The sequence below is a fragment of the Montipora capricornis genome, chromosome 4, assembly GCF_036669925.1.
Source record: "Montipora capricornis isolate CH-2021 chromosome 4, ASM3666992v2, whole genome shotgun sequence".
Lineage (NCBI taxonomy): Eukaryota > Metazoa > Cnidaria > Anthozoa > Scleractinia > Acroporidae > Montipora > Montipora capricornis.
This window is the reverse complement of record NC_090886.1, coordinates 49,189,712-49,195,636: the sequence shown is the minus strand read 5'-3', so window position 1 is coordinate 49,195,636 and position 5,925 is coordinate 49,189,712. Positions and strand designations below refer to the sequence as shown.

The following is a 5,925-nucleotide window of genomic DNA, read 5'->3' as shown; positions in this document are numbered from 1 at the left end:
AGCCGTCGGTTTTGTAGGTTGTTATTCACAGTGTTCACTGGACCAGGATTAATCTCTATATCTCCATGTTGTAAAATTAGGCAAGTTGTAGCAACGGAATTTGCGTAATATTGTATAGGTCGCCTTGATCTTTTGTGCTTTAAACGCCTTTGTGTAAATTCATTAACTTTCAGATTCCATGGATCCCAAGAGGGTAGAGTAGCGTCTTGTTTGAGTGAAATTACTGCAGAGTCATAAAACAAATTGAAGCCTTCTTCGTAGGAAAAACGACGTAATAAACTGCCAAAATAACTACCCAATGTTCCATTTGTAGTTACCTTTTCTTGGTTGAGCTCCAAATCAAGACAGACGTAGCAGGAAAGCAAAAAGAAGACCAGAAGTGAAGAGCGGTATAAACCGTGGCAGCTCATTATTATTCTTTCTGACAAATGAGTTTCAAAATATATCTCTGTTTTCCTTGGCAATTGTAGAAAAACTTCCCACGAAGAAACCTGTGTGAAGTCTTCCCCTTTTCTGATAATGTCTTGTATAATATTCATTCTCAAGTCTCCTCCCAGAGCTTTTCCACGATCATAGAGCCTTCCATATTCGTTCAGTTCTGCCAAGTAAGTAAGGAAATCATCTAACGTTGGATAAGACAACTCACTCTCCATTTGCTTATCATATAACTTTATTAGAAATCATAAATATGCTCAGTTTTACAAAATGAGTAAATATGTGTCTTCCAAACGCAGATACAAGATAAGTATTTATCTACAGTTTGTAGGTATGGGCACCGTTTTTGAAAGGGTTTCCTTTCAAGGGCGTTTCCTTTTCGCTTCGGTGTGGATACTACAATACAATACAATACGATAACTTTATTTATTTATTTATTTATTTATTTATTTATTTTACTTTATTTAATTATTTAGGGAAGTGCAATAACCTATTACAGTTTTCTAACTTACACAGAGAAACAAGAGGCCGGTTACACAGTGTTGCATGGCTTTTATACCGAGGTTATATGCATAACAATTGACTCTTTGAAGAGTGGGCTTCAGCGAAAGCGCAACGAAATATGAACTATGACGTCATAACATCAAATATATTGAAAGAGAATACCCTGCCACTCGAACAAAGTTCTGCGTAGCTGGCTACGCGGTAAGCAGAATCCAATAAATGCAAGTTGAAGTATGTAATTTATTCAAGTAACAATAACTTAAAAATTACACAAGCCTTTACCTTACCTGTAAGGTGAAGTTTGATTGGAATTCTATCTCGTCATCGATGCATAAAGAGATCACGTGAGAAAGCGCATGCGTGGTGAACATCATTCTTTAAGGACAGTGGCCCATGTATGTTCATATACCCCTCTTTGTGGGGAACCCCGTATTTACGGCGGGCACGTGATCTCTCTATGCATCAATGAGGAGATAGAATTCCAATCAAACTGTACCTTACAGGTAAGGCTTGTTTAATTTTTAATGTCCTCATTTGCATATTCGAGATCCCGTGAGACTTCAAAGCACATGGGCCATAGCAAGTCACAGTAATGAACAACAATCTTCTGTACAACACAACAATAGGTTTATTGTAGCTTAACAATGGCATCTGAAAGTAGAAATTAAACAGAGCAATTCCGAATGGATTGTCCATAGTTACTGTTCTCGGTAACATCTTTCTTGTAGTAAGTAGCAAAAGTACATTCTGCGGCCTGCAGCAGCCATTATAGTTTCTAGAGGTACACCTTTCCTAAAAGCTGTTGAAGTGGAGGCTGCACGTGTACTATGTGGCTTGAGGTGTGCAGTGTCTATAACCGATTTCATCTTCACCGTTTTGACCGTACTTTACGGATCGTACTTTAAGGAGGCTCGAAATAGTTTCTCCTTTTTTCAAACAAATAAACATATTCTGTTTTTACATACAGTTAGGATAATCATATCAAGACAAAATTTGGCCAAGGTATTAAGTACCCATCATAGATTTCTCACATTACATTTTCCTCCAAAATAACGTTACCATGGCAACAATATAAGGCATTTCTTTAAGCCTTAAAATCAAGATATATTGTCTTTTTTGAAAAAACGGTAGGGTGAAATCTTCCCATTCAGCGTTACCAGATAATGTTAGAAATAATCTCTAAAATATTTAAAATTCAACAAATTCTGTAGGTCGGTGTTTCAGAAAAATATGTTGTTTTGAAATGTGTCGCTAATTTCTTTTTTCACCTGCAGAATTTTTTTAAATTTGAAAGACAAACGTTTTAAATTAATCTAAGCTAACATGCAAAAAAGTTAAAAAAATTCACTGTCCGGAAGCAGAGATATAAGCGAGTAAATTTGAAAAATCAGGAAAAATGAGGGGGTTACAAGATCGTCATTTACGCATGCGTCACCAGCTCATTCGAGTGCACGCGCGACTGAAGCTACAGGCCAACACAAACGGATTTAAGTGACCATTAAACGGTATGTGTACAATTTTCCTTGTTTTCGTGAATAGGAGATGTCTATTTATTTTCCATATGTATAGGAATTAGAAGAAAGGTGAGCGAAATTAACGATATTTGTTTATTTCTGGTGACCCACTTTGAATAGTGAGCTGACGCGAGCAGCTTTTAGAATTGCGTGTGTGGCATATGCGCGCGCTCAGCTGAAAACCCTTTCGAGCCTCCTTAAGAAACTGACTGGTGTGGCTTACTATAACTAAGAAATAATCTGGTGTGTTCAGCGCTACGAACTGGTTCTGTTCTTATCACCTGTTGGATGTCCATTAAATGAACTGATTGACATCTTTGGCCAGTAACCAACATACACAACATAACTAACTTCGGAGTCAACAATACACCTTATTCCAAAATGGCCGCCATTTTAGTATTCTTTTGTTTCCATGCAAATTGGCCCTTATGGCCTCGTTCAAGGTTAAATATTCGTTTGAATTTTACGTTTGAAAGCGAGGTCATAAGGGCCAATTTACATGGAAACAAAAGAATACTAAAATGGCGGCCATTTTGGAATAAGGTGTATTTCAAGTTAAGAGTCTTTGCAGGACTCCAAGTTTTAAAGAGGTCCAGAACTTTGGATACGTCCCATGTTGACTGATATCTTGGAAGTGGTGGCCTGGACTGGAAAGCTGCTTTGACAAATCTCTTTATCAGGGGGTGTTCACCCACTGTGTAAGGGCTATCCAAAATGTATACTGCTGCAGATAATGCAGATCGGGCAGTGTTAATGGCTGAATAGCTGCTTCCAATATCATAAAAGTGTGTCAAAAAATTATAACATTGGCTAAAGTTGGATGAATTGGATTTGCATTTGTTGTTCTGACAAAGTTCTTCCACTTATCCAAATACACTCAGTACTGTTTTGTGGTGCCAGTCCTCCATGATTCCATGATGATGTCCCAAGTTCGCGCTGAAATGTGTTGTTGTCTGAGTCTCGTCCTGACAATTGACGTGCCATCAGTTGACGTTTGGGCCACAGAGGGTGCAGTTTGGTCCTGTCGTGTGGTAACTGGAGAAGGGAGGCCTCCTTCGGTACAAGTACTGGCTGACTGATTAACATTTGACACATCTTTGGAAACCAAACTTGCGTTCTCCACAGTGGGGCTAGAACTAAGGCTCTGGCCTGATCTTCATGCAACTTTTGAAGAACGCTGGACAGCATGGTCAAAGGAGGGAAAATATAAACATATTTCTCCCTCCAGATCAAAGACATTGACTCAGTTGCATAGCCATCGGGGTCTGCACGCCATGATACAAAAAGCTTAATTTGATAATTATGCCTTGAGGCAAATAAATCTATCTCAGGTCTTCCCCATTTCTTTGTTAACAATTTGAAAACACTTGGTTGAAGCTGCCATTCAGTTCTTTCCTGAAATATTCGACGAAATCTGTCTGCAGTTTCATTTTGAATCCCAGGAATGTGAGTAGCACTTAGCCAAATCTTCTTTTCAAAACACCACAGCCAAATGTCTCGTGCAACCTTGTTACATACCGTAGAATGTGTACCACCCATATTGTTAATGAATGTCACTGTGGTAACATTATCTGATTGTAAATGAATGTGGAAATGCTCTTCTTTCTCACAGAGGGACAGGAGCCCTAATTTAGCGGCTTTTAGTTCAAGGCAGTTAATATGTTCACATTCAGCAATTTCTTCAGCAAGCCATCTGCCGCCGGTGGGTTCCATACCATCCCGGCATGTAGCCCTTCCTTCCAATGGGGCATCGGTGGTGATGGTAAAATCAGCATTTCCGTGGGAAATTGGCTTTATGTTTTGCCAGCTTTTTGTTGTCCACCATCTTATGTCTGACTTAGACAGCTCTGAAAACTGAATTTGAGCTTCAAAAGACCCTCGGTGTTTTTTAAGTGCAGCAAATATTTCAAGTTCAAGCTGTTTGTCGAACAATGGGACATGTTCTACATCCAGAGAACAAGACACGAGAGTTAATTTGGCAGCTTCTCTGATTGAACAAGACTGGCTTTCCAAAATCTCACTTCCCAACTTAATAATTGTATCAATCTTTTCCTTTGGGAGAGTCAATGTCATGTTAATAGAGTTCAGTACAAACCCTAGATGTTCTTTAACCTGGGTTGGGCGGGTGATTGATTTTTCCCTGGACACATTAAAGCCCAGGTCACCAAAAGTAGAGAAGGTATTGTTTATATTCGCATTGCATTGATCAGGGGTATCACCAAGTAAGAAACTGTCATCGAGATAACCACTTGAAATGTAGCCTCTGGTTCGCAATGTAAAGATTCTTGGCGCAGAACTCAAACCATTGGGGAATGTAATAAATTTGTTTAATTGGTGCCCAACTCTAAATTTCAAATATTTCTGCGATTCTGGACTGATTGAAATACTTAGAATAAGATGCATCTGACAAGTCAAGTGAGCCCATATAGCAGTTTTTCTTCATTAAATTTATATATGGTCGAAGGGTGTCTATCTTAAAATGGATGTGGGCAATATGCTTGTTTAACTTTTTGAGATTCAATATCATGCGATATTTACATTTTTCTTAGGTCGTAGAAAAACTGGTGATATGAACTCTCCATCTTCATGAAAACATTTTACGATCACCCCTAATGCCATTTCCTCATGTTTCTCGAATTTTGGTTGTTTGGGTGGGAAAGCCTGAGTTGGTATTATAATAAAATCAAGTTTATAACCCTTTACAATATCCAGGATTACTTTGTCAGGCGTGATTTTTTGCCATTTTTTTATGCAAAACTTTAATTGACCAGACTGCACAATATCATTACTGACCAGTATTCTCTCAAATACTTTCCTGGCACTGGCCAGTCACTATAGTTAGCGCTAACCTGAACATTATTTACAAGTTTCTCTCTTGGTTTTGCCACTATTGTCGAGGCTGATAAGGAGGTTGGTTGCTCTGTGGTGGATTTCGATACCAGCCTCTCTGCCTGGCAATAGCGCCTCTGCTCCGGCCTAAAAAAAAGAATTGCCTCCTGTTTTCTGACCCGCTCTGTGACTACTGCTGTGAGATCATTTTTGTGTCAATGTTACTTTAGAAGTCACTGTACTAGCCTCTGACAAATCCTTAACTGACTTTCCAAGTTCAGTACCAGCAACAGGCCATCCTCAACTGGTTTTTTGTCACTGCACAGCATTCTGTATTCAGTCTTCATGTCTGATCTGAACAGAGTTCTCCTTCTGAGATCTATTTCATGTGAAGCATCACTTAACAACGAAATGCTGTCAGAAAGGGTTTTCATAATAGTTGCTGCAGAGGGGGCAGGTTTATTACCTTTTTCGGCTTTCATGAAGTCATTTAGAATTCTAGTGACTGAAGTAATATCCTTTCAGCAGGGGTTTTTGAGCTTTCTGTAGCATGACATCTTCGGTTTTTCTTCTTTCCTACCGCTGCTAAATATTTCTGGGTTGACTCGAACAACTTATAAACGATTGCAGTTGCCCGAGGTAG

General features: G+C 39.0%; 1 pseudogene; it reads right to left on the bottom strand.

Moving 5' to 3' along the window:
* Nucleotides 1-3,330: 3,330 nt before the first annotated feature.
* LOC138046796 (uncharacterized) lies at nucleotides 3,331-5,716 on the bottom strand (annotated as a pseudogene).
* Between the last annotated feature and the right edge of the window lie 209 nt (nucleotides 5,717-5,925).